At 42.0% G+C, this 16,263-nt stretch overlaps 1 protein-coding gene across 1 annotated transcript in view; it reads left to right on the top strand.

The window, feature by feature from the left end:
- Window positions 1-11,545: 11,545 nt before the first annotated feature.
- The window catches only part of ripor2 (RHO family interacting cell polarization regulator 2), an 82,024-nt gene continuing 77,306 nt past the window's right edge, over window positions 11,546-16,263 (top strand). The window contains exon 1 of the mRNA XM_048615020.1: window positions 11,546-11,638. The gene's annotated coding sequence lies outside the window, so the exon portion shown is untranslated. The remainder of the gene's footprint in view (window positions 11,639-16,263) is intronic.

The following is a 16,263-nucleotide window of genomic DNA, read 5'->3' as shown; positions in this document are numbered from 1 at the left end:
CAGAGGGATATTGACAAATTGGCCAAATGGGCAGACACCTGGCAGATGAATTTCAATGCAGAGAAAAGTGAGCTAACGTATTTTGGTAGAGGAAATGCAGAGAGATAATACAGGCTCAATGATACAACTTTAAGGGGAGTACAGGAGCAGAGGGATCTTGGAGTTAATGTGCATGATTCTCTGAATGTGGCCAGGCACATTGTAACAGTTGTTAAAAAGGCTTCTAGGATCCTATGGAGATAGGGCTGGAGTGTGGGACTAGGTAGACAGCTCTTTCCAGAGCTGGTACAGACACAATGGGTTGAATGCCATCATTCTGTATTGTATGATTCTATATTTCCATGATTAAGTTGATCAGACATGATCTCCCCTTAACAAAATCATGCTGACTGTTCTTGATTAATGTGTACTTCTATAGCAATGTTAGTATTAAGAAAAAATATATCTTGAATTACCATGTGATAATGTATTCTGTGAAAATGAACACTGCAAATCGAATTCGATTCCTCAGAACTGTTTCCAATAGTTTCTCCATCACTGAGGTTTGGCTGACTGGCTTGTGGTTTATTCCTTGCTCCCTTCTTGAACAACGGTACCACATTGGCTGTCCTCCGGTCTTCTGGCATCTCTCCTGTGACTAAAGAGGAACTGAAAATTATCGTCAGTGCTGCTGCTATGTCCTCCCTTGCCTCACTCAACAGCCTGGATACCTTCTATCTGGCCCTGGAGATTTATCTATTTCTAAAACTGTCAGACCACTCAGAACCTCCTCCCTATATGTGCAAATTTCTTTAAGTATATCACAATCCTTCTCCCTGATTTCTATACCCACATCATCTCTCTCACTAATGAATACTGACACAAAGCATTAATTTAGAACCCTAAATAACAAGGTGTAGGGCTGGATGAACACAGCAGGCCAAGCAGCATCAAATGATTTCTGAAGAAGGGTCCAGACCCAAAACGTCAGCTTTCCTGCTCCTCTGATGCTGCTTGGCCTGTTGTGTTCATCCAGATCTACACCTTGTTATCTCAGATTCTCCAGCATCGGCAGTTCCTACTATCTCTAATTTAGAACCCTACCTATGTCCTCCGCCTCTATGCACAAATTACTACTGTAGTCCTCAAACCCTTTGATATCTTTAGTCCTAAGAACGATATTTAACTCCTTCTTGAAACCATACAATGTTTTAGTCTCAACTGCTTTCCATGGCAGAGACTTCCACAGGCTCACCACTCTTTGGCCGAATCCTCATCCCAGTCTCAAATGACCTATCTGATTTCCTTAGACTGTGACCTCTGGTTCTGGACTTCCTGGCCATTGGAAACATCCTTCCTGCGTTTACCTGGTCTAAACCATTTAGAGGTTTACAGTTTCTATGAGATCTCTCTCTTTCTCCTAAACTCCATTGAAAATAATTATAACCAATTAGCTTCTGAATGTTTCTCCTTCATTTTTACTGATAATGCCATCAAGCCTTGTTTCGATTGTGAATGGTAATGATTGTTCTCAGGTACGAGGTATTCTTCTGTTGAAGTAATTGACAGTGCATGGGTTTTTCCTTACTATACACAATGAGCTAATGTTATATGAAAAGTGGAGGCAATGCTTGAGGTGCTCAGCAATCAAAAGTATGGCTATTAACAGATAGATTATTTAGACTTTATTATAAGAACAATGCATAAATCTTACTGAGTCTCTCAGGATAATCGATCTAAGAACTGCTTCATTAAAGCATGGAGCACCCAAGCAGTGTTCAGTTACACAGTATACATGATTACTTTGTAATTAAAAATGTATTTTTCTTTGATATTAACGTTGCAGTAGAGCCATACAGTGTACATTCTCATTAGGACTCAGAAAGGTATTTCCTCCCTGATGTGAGCTGATTGCCCCATCTGCTATACATTTGTCCTGTTTAACACTCTGCTGGTATCTGAAATCCTGTAAGTGTGGCACATTTCCCACATAGTCATACCCTGTAAGTGGCAGCAAAATATCTCCCTGGTTCCAGGTAGTTGGTATAACTGCACTGCAAAATATCTTAACCCTAATCATTCTCTGGCCATTGTTCCAGAGATTTTAGACCTGACTTTTCATACTTTGTCAGGCCCTTACCAAAGACCTGGTCAAGATAAACACTGCCTGTCATGGTTTCCTTGGTGTGCTAAGTCATGAAGCAGTCAGGAATTAAACATTCTAACTTTGACTGTAAATCACTTAGGTTTTCCTGTTCCATTATTTGGTCAGTTGAAATCTCCAAAGATAACATATTTACACTCAAGGACACAAATTTTCCACTGTTTGATAATGATATAGTGATCTATAGCACATTCCTAGTGTCCATGTAGATTTATATGCACGTTGTTCCCTTAACCATAAGAGCAGTGGGAATTATGACAGCTTCAATTTGACCCATTAAAATTCCTTTCTGCAATACATTCATTTACCCAACGTAGTTCATGTAATGTACCCTGCATAACTCTGTCCTATTCATGTTTGAAGCTTGCAAAATTCATGATATATATGTGTGTATATATACTGTATATACAGTATATATACACATTCATACAGTATATTTTACTCAAGTACAAAGGAGTATCAATCTTTCTTTTTGCAAGCATGTGACCCTGTCTCTGAATAAATAATTACTGAAAAAGATGAAGTGGATAGACAGTAAAATATACCTGAGGAGAAAAACATGAAAGAGGAGGAAATCCTGAGAAGAACCCAGAATCATTGCAAACAAGAAGGCCTGAATGAGTTTCTGTGTTTTTTACTCCATGTTTCCAGTCCAACATTTGACCTTACTAAGAGTCTGGTTTTCTGGATGGGCAAGCATATAGCAGACATCTAATGGTGGGGTGGGGGAGATGTGAGGGTTTTGGGGGTGTGAGTGGAACATTCTAGAGTGTGAGGATTAGATAGTGAATAGAGTGTGGTTGGAGCAGAGATGGTGATCATAAACTGCAAGATGGTGGTGCTGACAGGATAAATGGTGGCTGCAGAAGGGGCAACTGATGTTGCAAAAACAAAAATACATGAAGGTTAGAGAAAGCAGGCAATCAGAATTAGGGGGAGAGGGAATTGCAGGTTAAGAGATCTTAGATGTGGGGGCTGTAAAGGGCTTTACAGCTGTGCATATTGGACCTGAGGAAAGGTTTTACTCTTCCTGGTCCATAAGCAGTGCTGTAAAACACAACTTTTAAACCCAGACAGCACTGTGACCTCATTGCGCCAGGGACCCGGGTTCAATTCCAGCCTAGCACAACTGTCTGTGTGGAGTTTGTATATTCCTCCTGTGTCTGCGTGGGTTTCCGCTGTGTGCTCTGGTTTCCTCACACAGTCCAAGATGTTTAGGGTAGATGGATTGGCCAGCTAAATTGACCATAATGTCTACGGGAAATGTACGGTTACAGGGATAGGGTGGTCGGGTGAGTTCTCGGTGGGATCCTCTTCGGAAAGTCAGTGTGGAGTCAATGGGCTGAATGGCCTGCTTCCACACTGCAGGGATTCTATAATTCTTGCTTTCTAATATCTGCTAGGCCTGACAAACTTGGCCATAATTTGTTAAGAAAGTTTGTAATGATGGAGTCATGCCGAGTCCTTGAAATCTTTTCATCTTTGATACACCGTGCTTCCATTAAAACCAGAAGTGGTATTTGGCCTCAAAATTTGTAAAATGTTGATTTACCACTCAACACAAATCTATTTGTGTTTCGGGGTTAAGATTGCATCCACAGTCTTCCTTCCTTGTTTCACTCAACCCCAAATGTTAACTCTGATTTCTCTCCACGATGCTGCTAGACCTTTTGAGCTATACCAGCAAATTCTGTTTTTGTTTCTGATTTACAGCATCTGCAGTTCTTTTGGTTTTTGTTTCATCTCTTGTTTGTTAAGTTTTGTGGTTTCCAGAAGTTTAAAATAACCACCATGATTTATACAGATCCAGGAGCTAACAGTGAGTGTATTTTTCAGATCTCATCATATGCTGCAGAATGATATGTTGTTAGTTTGGTAGGTAGACTGAGTGATGTGGTATACTGGATACTGATATATACCTGTACAACAGAATTTTTTTCTTTCTGAGGGTGTGGTATCACACCTCTCATTTTGAGAAGGGTCTGAAGAAGGATGTAGGCCCGAAATGTCAGCCTTCCTGCTCCTCTGATGCTGCTTGGCCTGCTGTGTTCATCCAGCTCTACACCTTGTTATCTCATTTTGAGAATGCAGTTTGATGATGACATGTTAGTGAGAGACGCAGCCCTCTCATCAGAAAGCAATGGATGTGCTGCCTAAATTTCAGGCTGGCCAGCGACCAATAGGTTAATTGCCCCTCACAGGTCTGAGTCCTTGAAATGAAATGTTTTGTCTGCTACTTCCTGGTGGTTTCATATAGGCCTGCACACTGTACTTACTGGCTTCCAAAATATTTCAAATTCTAACACAGACCAAATGGACGGTCAGCTGCTGCAGAAGCTCGAAGTTATCATTATTGCAAGCGCATTACAATCGGCAGACGTTTTCTGCTGTTAATAACAAAATCGCACTTTTGTTACCAGCTCAATCAAAAACTGTGCCTGTCCCACCATTTTCATGCGACAACCTAAAATGTTTCATAAAGCAGGGTTGCTTTCTAGATTGTGTTTGAAAATATAACATTAGTCCACGAACCTTCATTAGATTGGCAGTAATTTCCAAACCTGTTGGCATAGGAGAAAGAGAAGAGGTAAGTTGTTGATACTAATAGACAAATCATTTTGTGCATCTACATTTTTCTGTGTGCCAATTTAATTGGCTGTATTCACCCAATTAACATAGAAGGATGATATTTGCTTCAATAACAGAAGAATGTTGTGGTGGATTTTTGTTTATTACTTATTCATGTTCTGTGGCGTGGTTGGCTATGTCAGCATTTATTACCTATCTCTAATTGCCCAGAGGGCATTTAACAGTCAGCCACATGGTTCAGTGACTGGAGTCAAGTGTAAGTCAAACCAGATTTTGGAAAAAATAACAAGTCAAGGTTGTACTCAATGATTACTCAATGGTGCATTTGTTTCTATCAGTCATGTCGTAGATTATTAGAGTAAGGAGGTTACATTGGAGCTGTACTAAACTTTGGTTAGGCCACAAATGGAGTACTGTTTGCAGTCTGGTCATCACACTATAGGAGGGATGTGATTGCAATGGAGAGGGTGCAGAGGAGATTCACCAGGATCTTAAATAGAAACTAGAAGAACTGCAAATACTGTAAATCAGAAACCACAAGAGAAATTGCTGGAAAAGCTCAGCAGGTCTGGCAGAGTTAATGTTGTGGGTCCAGTGACACTTCCTCAGAAGGCTCAAGAGTTCAGAGGAAGGATCACTGGACCCGAAACATTAACTGATTTCTCTTCACAGATGCTGCCAGACCTGCTGACCTTTTCCAGTAACTTCTGTTTTTGTTCATCAGGACCTTACCTGAATTGGAATATTTCCACTGTATAGAGAGGCTGAATAGGCTCGGGTTGTTTTCTGTAGAGCAGGAAAGGATGAGGGGTGAGCTGACTGAAGTGTATAGACAAGCTGGATAGGAAACAGTTACTCCCCTTAGTTGAAGGGTCAATAATGAAGGGGCATAATTTTAAACTGAAAAACAAGAGGTTTAGAGGGGACTCATGCAATTATTTTTTCACCCAGATGCCGGTGGGAATCTGGAATCCACTGCCTTGGAGGTGAGCAGAGGTGAGAAACCGCAAGCTTTAAAAAGTATGTGGATGAACACTTAAGATGTCTTAACATTCAAGGCCATGAGCCAAGTGCTGGAATGTGAGACCTGTGTAAATAGGTTGGTGCAGACTTGATGGGACAAAGGGCCTTTTTGGCATTGTATACTTTGACCAGGTAAAGATGGTGTATTTCCTTCCCAAAAGGATTTTAGTGAACCAGATTTTTTTAATAACAACCAGCAGTAGCTGTCAATAGGCAGATTTTATTGAAATTCAACTTTCAACATTTACCATGGTGGGATTTGCATCCATGTCCCCAGACCATTAGTATAATCTGCTGGATTACTATTCCAGTAACGTAAGAATTTTTTCACTGCCTCCCCATCATGGACAAAAGCTAGACAGTTGGCAAATATATTCCAATTTTCCAATTAAGCTGTAAGTGGCAAATTGTTAATCTTGCTAATGAACAGTGAATAACTTGTTTCCATGCATTTTGCATCTTATTATCAGTTAATCATTTCTGTGCAACTCCCAATTCTCCACTCCCCTCCTGGAGAAACTGGCTGACACCAATTCCCTACATGAAAATGCCTGGCGACAGCAGCTCACCACTTGCTTCTCCCAGTCCACAGGAAAATTTGCTTTCATCACAATGACTCTGCATGTTCCACCCTTCATCCATGCAAGTGAACATCACCAAAACTACTAGCCTCACCACATAATCTTGGTTGCTTTCTGAACAGCTCACACACCATTTCATCCCTTTCAAACTTCACTTGCTCATTGGCACTTTTATATTTCACATGCTCTGGGGAAGCAGGCCATTCAGCCCATCAAGTCCACACTGACCCTTTAAAGAGCATGCCACACAGACCCACCCTCTACCCCAATCCCTGCAACCCTGCATTTTCCATGGCAAATCCGCCTAGTCTGCACATCCCAGGGTATTATGGGCAATTTAGCATGGCCAATCCATCTCACTTGCACATCTTTGGATTGTGAGGAAAAGAACAGAGCAAATCCACACAGACAGTTGCCTGAGGCTGGAATTGAACCTGGGTCCCTGGCACTATGATGAAGCAGTGCTAACCACTGCACCACCATGCTGCCCTGCATGAGTACATACATCTATACATGACACGTCTTACGTCACGTACCTTGCTTTCTTAGCACTTGCACACTTTGTACTGACTTTGAGATTCACACCATCTTTGGCTTGCATTACCTTTTAGCACATTGATGCTTTTTTGAGAATTTACATGCTCTCAACAGCTCTCGCTTGCTTTTATGTGCAGCACGGACGGAAAGATAGGCAGTTTGTTCTGAAGAAGGGTCCCGACCCAAAACATCAACTTTCCTACTCCCCTGATGCTGCCTCTATTGCTGTGTTCCTCCAGCTCCACACTGTTGACTCTGACTCCAGCATCGGCAGTTCTTGGTATCTCCGAGCTTGTCACACTTGGCAGCACTGAATTGACATGGGGGCAGACGTGTTGCTATATGGCACTGGGTTATGCCATTGTCACACCTATAGCATGTGCCAGCAGCTTATACAGCAAGCACATTGCATGTGCTTCAGCCAAGTGATCATGACTGAAGGTCAAAGTCTGTGATGGAGCCAAGAGGAATGACAATCAGTCAGGGGGGTGTGTCACCACAGTCAGAGGGTTCACTTGATCCATTGCATGGAGTTGGCAGCGGTCAATCAATCCCTTGGTCCTACTGCTGTCTGGGATCCACGTCCTTGCAGTCTGGGGGTTTGAGCTATGGGCAATCCTGCAAGTCAGGTCTAACCAGTCAGGGGAGTACAGGTAAATCAGTTGGGGAGCTATGAAGATATCAGTCTGGTGGCTGGGCTGTGCATAGTCAGGACTGTCCTCATAAGTCAGTCCAGGATGTCAGACGGTCCTGAGCGTTTGGGCAATGATAATGGGGCAGTATTATTAGGTGCAGTCCATGGAATGGTGAAAACAGAAAACACAATTCTGCTTTCTGCTGCATTCTGCTGTGACTCTGAAGGCATAATAACAGCAAAAAGGTGCAACCCCAAACGTAAGGGTGAAATCTGACATGGCATCGGAGGGCTGAGTTACTGCAGGAACGGGAGTTTTCACAAGTCACCATCACACTGACTTTAAAGGAGGATAGTGGATCACAATAAAAACCAAAAGAACTGCGGATGCTGTAAATCAGGAACAAAAACAAAGTTGCTGGAAAAGCTCAGCAGGTCTGGCAGCATCTGTGAAGGAGAAAACAGAGTTAACATTTCGGGTCCGGTGACCCTTCCTCAGAACACCCTCAGTGGATCACAATAATGGGCTTGGCACTGTGGTAAGTCATTGGCTGAGGGGGAAATTTGTGAATATTTAGTGCAAATAAAATAGTTTGATGGGAATGTGGGGACCCTGAAAACTGATGGATTTAACAGAGAAAGCAACACAAAATGGAACATGAGGGGTTGAGGGGAGTAATCTTAACTATTAGGCAGAGCCTGGAATGCATTTACAGGATCACAAACTGGGCAACATGCAATCTTCAAACAAACTTCAATTGCACAACAAGGAAGAAAAATGGCTACCAAAAGGTTCATTGTGGGTGTTGCAAGTTTATTTTTCCGGTCTGTGAGGGAAGAGATGGATATGTTTGCAATGTGAGGTACTGCTAGAGGCAACTGCATAAATCAATTATCCCTAGATTCAATGATTCCACATATCTGCTATCAAAGTCCAGTATGTTGAAACTTCATTGTGCAGTTTGTGCATTGACCAATAATTCACTTTATAAATCTTGGCCTCAAGCAATTGGGTTCCTGGCAATTGCATCCTTGTCACCTCTACGAAGCTGCTGCAATCACAGATAAGCACTATAGGACCACTTGTGTTCTCCAATTCACAAACACGTTCCAGTCGTGTGGATGCCACTTGTGCCTACATAAGAGAAGAGAACCCATTTGTTGTGCAATAGGGGTAGAAGCTTGGGCATGTTAAGAATGAGCTAACACTAGTGGTAATTGGGAGAGGAACACATCAAAGCACAATAAAGTTTATTGTGTTTGTTGGCCATAAGGCCTTCAGTGTCCTCATTGGCCTAACCTTGATCCTGTTTGGAAACTCCAGGATCTTAGCAGAGGGGATAAGGAGATAAATGTTGGCCAGCTATCTTCTCCTTCCCATCCATCTTAATTTTCTCAGCCTGTTGTGTGAGTTTCTTCTGACATTCTGCCAAGAAACAAATAAAGAGATTGAGTGAGATGAATGTGGATGGAAAATTTGTCAGCGGTGATACAGGAGCAGGAAAAAATGGTGGTGCCCCAGAGAGTGAGTGGGAAGTACAGAAGGCAGGAGGAAATGGTAGTTTAGGAGGACAAGATGGGTGCAAGCTATTGAATGGAGATATTACGTCCAACATTGAGAGTTTTACGCCATTTACCGTGATGCTGTTACCGCATGTTGGCAGAATTGAAGTGTGAGGCAGCAGAAAGAAGATGCTAACACTTACTCCTGCAGAATGCAGAAGGTTATTGACCATCTTCTTGCTCCACTGGGCATTTCATTTGGTCATAGGGTCATACAGCATGGAAACAAGCCTTTCGCTCATGCAGACCAGACTTCCTAAACTGAAATAGTCCCATTTTCCTGCATTTGGCCCATATCCCTCTAAACCTCTCCTATCCATGTGCCTGTCCAAATGTCTTTTCAATGTTGTAATTGTACCTGCCTGTACCACTCCCTCTGGCAGCTCATTCCATACATGCACCACCCTCTACGTGAAAAAGTTGCCCCTTTGGTCCCTCTTATATCTTTGCCTTCTCACCTTAAACCTATGCCCTCTATTTCTCGACTCTCCTACTGGGGGTAAAAGACCTTGGCTATTCACCTCATCAATGCCCCTCATGATTATGTAAACATCTATAAGGTCAATGTTCAGCTTCCTACACTCCCAGGAAGAAAGTCCCAGCCTATCTAGCTTCTCCTTATAACTCAAACCTTCCAGACTTAGTAACATCCCTGTCAACCTCTTTTGTACCCTTTCCAGTTTAATAGCATCTTTTCTATAGCAGGGCGACCAGAATTGTATGCAGTACTCCAAATGTGGCCTTACCTATATCTTGTACAGTTGTACCATGACGTCCCAACTCCTGTACTCAATGCTCTGACTGATGAAGGCAAGCATGCCAAATGTCTTCTTCACCACCCTGTCTACCTGTGATGTCACCTTCAAGGAACTATGTACCTGCACTCCTAGGTCTCTCTGTTCGACAACACTCCCAGGGCCCTGCAATTACCTGTGTAAGTGCTGTACTAGTTTGTCTTACCATTTGATCTTTGTTTTTGGTGCAAGAAATGGCAACAACATGGGCCTCTCTCTGCGACCAGTCTGGCTGGCTCTGGTGGCGTGGCCTCCTTTGACAGTTTGCAGGATAAAGGATTGCCCTCCTCTCTATCACCCCATCCCCAGGTCCTTGCCTGAAAAAAGAGATATAAGCTTTCCTTTCTAGGCCATGTTCTCAGTGTTAATGACGGTTGAGCACCACCGTGTGAAGGGCAGCTCCTGGTTTACAGCATCTGAGGTGCTGCAGAGCTGTGTTTTAAATATAGCACCAGCGATGTGAAGGTCGCAAAGGGCAGCTGTGAGCATTTTTGTCAATCCTTCTGTGCGACTGCATGAACCAGTCACTGAAGAGAGGCATAAATCATCAGCTGAAGAGAAGATGTTCATGTGAGAAAAGTTGACATGGACCGTGGCTGGATGCCTGACATGAATCTCACAGAAAATGACACTTCGACGAAAATTGGAAAGTTTGGCCTGTATTAAATTCACTCAGAAAGTAGCACTTTTACATTTGCTAGGACTTTTTATGCAAGGGCATAGTATCTGGTCAATGATTTGCCATTACGTTTGAGATTTATTGTTACATTATAATGGACTTTACACTCTTAGGTGAATGCAAGTTATCCATGGCACTAATTGAAGAAAAGTGGGAAAGTTGTCTCCTGTATCTTGCACAATATTCATTCCTCAACCAACATTTAAAATTGATAATGTTGTAATTAATTTAATTGTGGTTTGAGGCAGCTTACTCTGTGAAAATTGCTGCAATGGTGACTCCATTTCAACAGTTCGTCGTCGCTTGTAAAAATCCTAAAGTTGTGAAAAACTGTACAGAAACACAAATTCTTTTTCTTTTCTCTAATGTATAAAACATATGTCCATTCATTTTGATTATTATTTAGCCCAAGAAATGGAAGGAAAATGAAACAAAAATAGTAATTTTGTACTCCCTGAACACTAGAAGTCCACATTGGGAACAGGGTTGCAGGGATTGGTAAACTGGTATGCAGTTAACTCTATGTTCAGCTGTAAATAGTCACAAAGTGCACAAGTCTAACAACAAGAATAGTGAACTAGGGGGTCTCCTTGCAGGATTTTGCATTTTGTGTGTTAGCATAAAACTGAGAGCCAGTTAGCAGCCTATTTTGCTTGCTTTACGTCTTTCTCCAATTTTTATATCCATTGATTTCAATGAAATCTAGGAGGTGAAGAAAAGAAACATTACATGCACTGCCATTTCACAATATTATACACACACTAAGCCAGCTTTATCTCTTGATATATGGTGTTCTCTCTTTGGGAGCAATCAAGTGTGTCCTTTAATTCCAGTCACTTTTACTGAAGCAGTTTGGTGACCGCCAGCTAAGGGAAAAAAAATTGTTTTCATGTTCACAGTCCTCACATTATAAAGCAACTCAAAAGCAGAAGCCCCAGTTACCTTTCATCTGCTGAAATTGTGAGGAGGAAATGACGATGAATGGATAATTTTAGCACTATAAATAACTCGAGAGTCTCAGCTAGCAGGGCAGCTGTAGACTGTTATACCAGCTCAAAAGCAGGCGTGCTCATGAAGACACAGATGCCACTTCAGGTAACGTTGTGCAAGCACCTTGTATTGGTGAGCGGTCCAGTTACAGGGGATTGCTGATTCTTTGCTTTATATTCATTTGTAAGAGCCTTTAATATGTTAAGAAGTGTCAAACATAAAATAGAGGGGAAAAGCAATTTTGACTTCCAAACTACCTTGCATCAATTGTTGTTACTTGAGTATGAAGGTCCACTTTCTACGACCTGTATTTAACCCTTTCGGATATTTACAGTGGTAATATAAAAATAAACAGCGTAATGACTGGATAGCTGTTTTAACTCAATTTGATAAATAGAAGGTTTTTTCTGAGGTTTTGTTTGTTTTCCCAATACTGTCTTCTATGAGAAATTTAGTTTTTGTTTCTGTGGCATGGGTTATGAGATTAGATATTTATATTTGTTGAGAAGCTTTGTACAAAAATATAATCCATTACACTGCACACCATGTTCTTCCCAGGCCTGTTTGATACTGTTATCAGTATTTTACTAAGAATTATTTGAGCAGTTAATTTGTTTGTTGCAATGTGCCTGGACAGTATGTGGTGATCAAATTTCAGTTTTGTTAGTAATGTTTAAGTCCTCACCTATGTTATAGTTGATATTTCAAAAGGTGTTTGTGCACATGTGTTCAAGTGAGTGTTCATGTCAGTGCATCTCCACGTGCATATGTCCAACATGATGTTTTCCTGGGATACAGGTGCTACTGCTAAGAATTCATTTATTCTCTTTGTTTAGTGGTCCTGAGAAGGTGGTGATGTGTCTCTATTTTGCATCACTGAACTACCTGTAGTGCTGATGGTGACGATAGTCCCACAATAGCATCCAGTTGGAAATTTAAGGCTTTGATTGAGTGAAGACGACTACACAAACATGTATATGTTTATGAACGTATGTGTTTGTGTGCATACATGTGTATGCATTGATATGTATATACAAGTGACTATTTTGCAGTTCAGGCCCTGAGGAAGTGCCAACAGACTGACGCGCTCATTAGAAATTTATTGGGGAGAGAGAAGATTCACTCAATTTCCAGCTGCAGCATTGATTGAGAATGGTTGAAATCTCGAAGAAATAGGGAAAATGACTGAATGCAATCATTTTGCTACAGTTCAACTGATCACCCTAACAGTCAACGGAACTCAAGTAGAAGTCAATATCTATTTACGTATTATGTCTGGCATAAAATGAGGCATGTTTGGCAGACCATTAAGTATCACTCCCATAATGCTCCTCTGGCACCACAATACTAAACTGAGATGCACAAAGGGAGACCACAAGAAGTGATGGATACCAATGACTTCATCGGTAAAGTCTTTAAGATGTGATACTAAGCCATTTTGAGCTCACAGATCTGGATTTGGAGGTACATTCAGACACATCAGATGCCTATTCACAATAAACCCGTTTTATGCTGCTGGATTACATAAAATTCATCCCATCGATCTCAGTTTATAATGGACATTGGTATAGTCAGGGCCCCCACTACGTGGTCAAACAGATCTTAATCAAGATAACATGTGGGTACCACAATAATATTCACTATATCTCAGCTAGGCAATGGTTCCCATTCCTGGCAGTTATATAGCTGTGAATTGTTAGTAAAAGGCAAAACTAGACTTGGCAGATGACAACTCTCCTGGTTAAATTATCCACTGACTTTACTATCCTGAACTCAGACATGAAGAGTTGCTACTTCAATGAGAAGCAAAGAAGATATCCGCAATGGAATTGCACCCCAATACCATATGAGGAGGAATGAGGGTAAAATTTGAATGAAAAAAGAAATAGCACAAAATTATGAGAAGAATCTTATGAAAAAAGGAGAATTTAAAATAGTTTTTAAATTAAGTGTTTGATGTGTGTTGAGTCCAACAGTGATGAGCCAGATATAAAGTGTGTGCTATTAATGCATCCTCCACTTTCTCTAGAGGGGATAGTGTTACTTTTAAGACAATCAGAAGGTGAAATTGGTCTGTGGCTGTAGAACAAAATAGACTAACAGCCAAACACCAGCTGATTTTCTACAATGCTCCACTGAAGTTCACACAACAACAATTCAAGATCTTTCTGCAGATTCATTTCCTTGTCTCACTGTAATGATTAGTTGGGATAACAAGGTGTAGAGCTGGATGAACACAGCAGGCCAAGCAGCATCAGAGGAGCAGGAAGGCTGACGTTTCGGGCCTAGACCCTTCTTCAGAAATGGGGGAGGGGAAGGGGGTTCTGAAATAAATAGGGAGAGAGGGGGAGGCGGATAGAAGATGGATATAGGAGAAGATAGGTGGAGAGGAGACAGACAGGTTGAAGAGGCGGGGATGGAGCCAGTAAAGGTGAGTGTAGGTGGGGAGGTAGGGAGGGGATAGGTCAGTCCAGGGAGGATGGACAGGTCCAGGGGGCGGGATGAGGTTAGTAGGTAGGAGATGGGGGTGGGGCTTGAGGTGGGAGGAGGGGATAGGTGGGAGGCAGGACAGGTTAGGGAGGCAGGGACAAGCTGGGCTGGTTTTTGGATGTGGCTGGGGGAGGGGAGATTTTGAAGCTTCTGAAGTCCACATTGATACCATTGGGCTGCAGGGTTCCCAAGCGAAATATGAGGTACTGCTCCCACAATCTTCAGGTGGCATTGTTGTGGCACTGCAGGAGGCCCAGGATGGACATGTCGTCTAAGGAGTGGGAGAGGGAGTTGAAATGGTTCGCGACTGAGGTGCAGTTGTTTGTTGCGAACCGAGCGTAGGTGTTCTGCAAAGCAGTCCCCAAGCCTCCGCTTGGTTTCCCTGATGTAGAGGAGGCCACATCTGGATCAGCAGATTCAGTATACCACATTAGCAGATGTGCAGGTGAACACCTGCTTGATGTGGAAGGTCTTCTTGGGGCCTGGGATGGGGGTGAGGGGGGAGGTGTAGGGGCAGGTGTAGCACTTCCTGCAGTTGCAGGGAAAGGTGTCGGGTGTGGTGGGGCTGGAGGGGAGTGTGGAGCGGACAAGATAGCAAAATTTTCTAAGTCAATGGAAATAAAAATTGGTGTGGTGACACATCAACTACCAATAAGCCCGTTTCACGCTACTGGCTTAAATAAATTTCACCCTATCAGTGATAATGAACATTGTAATGGTTAGGAGATGGAAGTAGTTAATAACTGTGTCAGTCAGATGGAGAAATCAAGCAAAGGCTTATCATCAGTTTTCTTGACAACTGTTAAGGAATAGCTGACAATTTCTAAAAAGAAACAATTCTGAAGGAAAGTATAGTTCCTCGGCTCATGTCATCTGAACATAAATACACCCAGGCTCATTGAAAAGAGGCAAATTAACAAGCTTCTTTGTTATGTGTGTTCACTGTACATTGCTCTGCAGCATGTCTGTACACAAATCTGCATTGAACTTAAAAAACCTGAAGGCAAACCAAAACTTTGTTCCTTGTTAAAGACTTAGTTCTGATGAAGGGTCTAGGCCCGAAACGTCAGCCTCTCTGCTCCTATGATGCTGCTTGGCCTGCTGTGTTCATCCAGCCCTGCACCTTGTTGTCTCGAATTCTCCAGCATCTGCAGTTCCTACTATCTCTTATTACTTCTCTGTCCCTTTCTTATCTCAGCCCTTTCGAAATAACCCCTTTTGAAAACTTGCTGATGGCCTAAAACAGGGTGACATTGTGTGACTCACAAAACCCGACTTCCCCAGTTCCCTGCTATATGAAAAGTATATCCGACCCTTTGCTCAGGATGATTTTCAAAGGTATTTTGCTTAGGAATTCTGTCTTTGCATTCAGGTTCACGTCAATTGTGCATTTTGTGAGCAGTGATGGAATTCATGATGAGTGCATAATGAATGTGGGTACAGAAGTGAATTGATTAGAAGAATCACGTTGCAGCCCCACTCCCAACATTGTTTAAAGACTCCCTTAAACTCACCTCCCACTTACTGCAATGCCACCACATGATCTCCTAACAACACCTATGCAATTTTTACAGAGGATTACAGATATGACTGAAAAATAGCCCTGAATAGAGGTTTGTGACATAGAGTTACATCAAACGTGCATAGAAGTCTGAGCAGTACCCAGCACTGTCTTAGTTGCCGGAGGGAAAACAAGGGACATATTTTATTTTCTGTCATAAGATTGCAAGTTTTTATGGATATGCATTAGTATCTACTATTGCTGAATTTGATTGTTTTATTGCTTTAAAAGTATTTTTTACTTTATCACATTAACACAGAAGCAATCTTTTTTCCTTCTCACCTGCAGTTCAGAGTACTGACCTCCTCCAATATCCTTCTTTGTTTAAGGTATTTAAAGGATTTGATACAGTATTGTAGAGGAACCATTTCTTCTGTTGAGGGAGTCTAAACTAAAGGCTTGCAATTAAAATTAGGCCATTTAGGTGTGATTTTAGTTGTAAGGAAGGACTTAAAGGACATATTTATCAGACCTACCAACAATATGGAAGAATTCACATGACCTTGTTCTCACTAATCTGCCTGTTGCAAGTGGAGGAGGGTAATCATACTGGGAAAGAGCTACAGAGCTCGAGGAAGTTTATAGACCTGGGGGATAGCTATAGAACCTGAGGAAAGTTGCAGGATGAGGAGAGATTTGTAGAGCTGGAGGTGAGTTATGGGAGGGGCTGGAGTACCAG

Source organism: Rhincodon typus, chromosome 2 (genome assembly GCF_021869965.1).
Source record: "Rhincodon typus isolate 14 chromosome 2, sRhiTyp1.1, whole genome shotgun sequence".
In the NCBI taxonomy this organism is placed as follows: Eukaryota; Metazoa; Chordata; class Chondrichthyes; order Orectolobiformes; family Rhincodontidae; genus Rhincodon; species Rhincodon typus.
The sequence above is the reverse complement of the archived record's forward strand: the minus strand, read 5'-3'. Positions and strand labels throughout refer to the sequence as shown.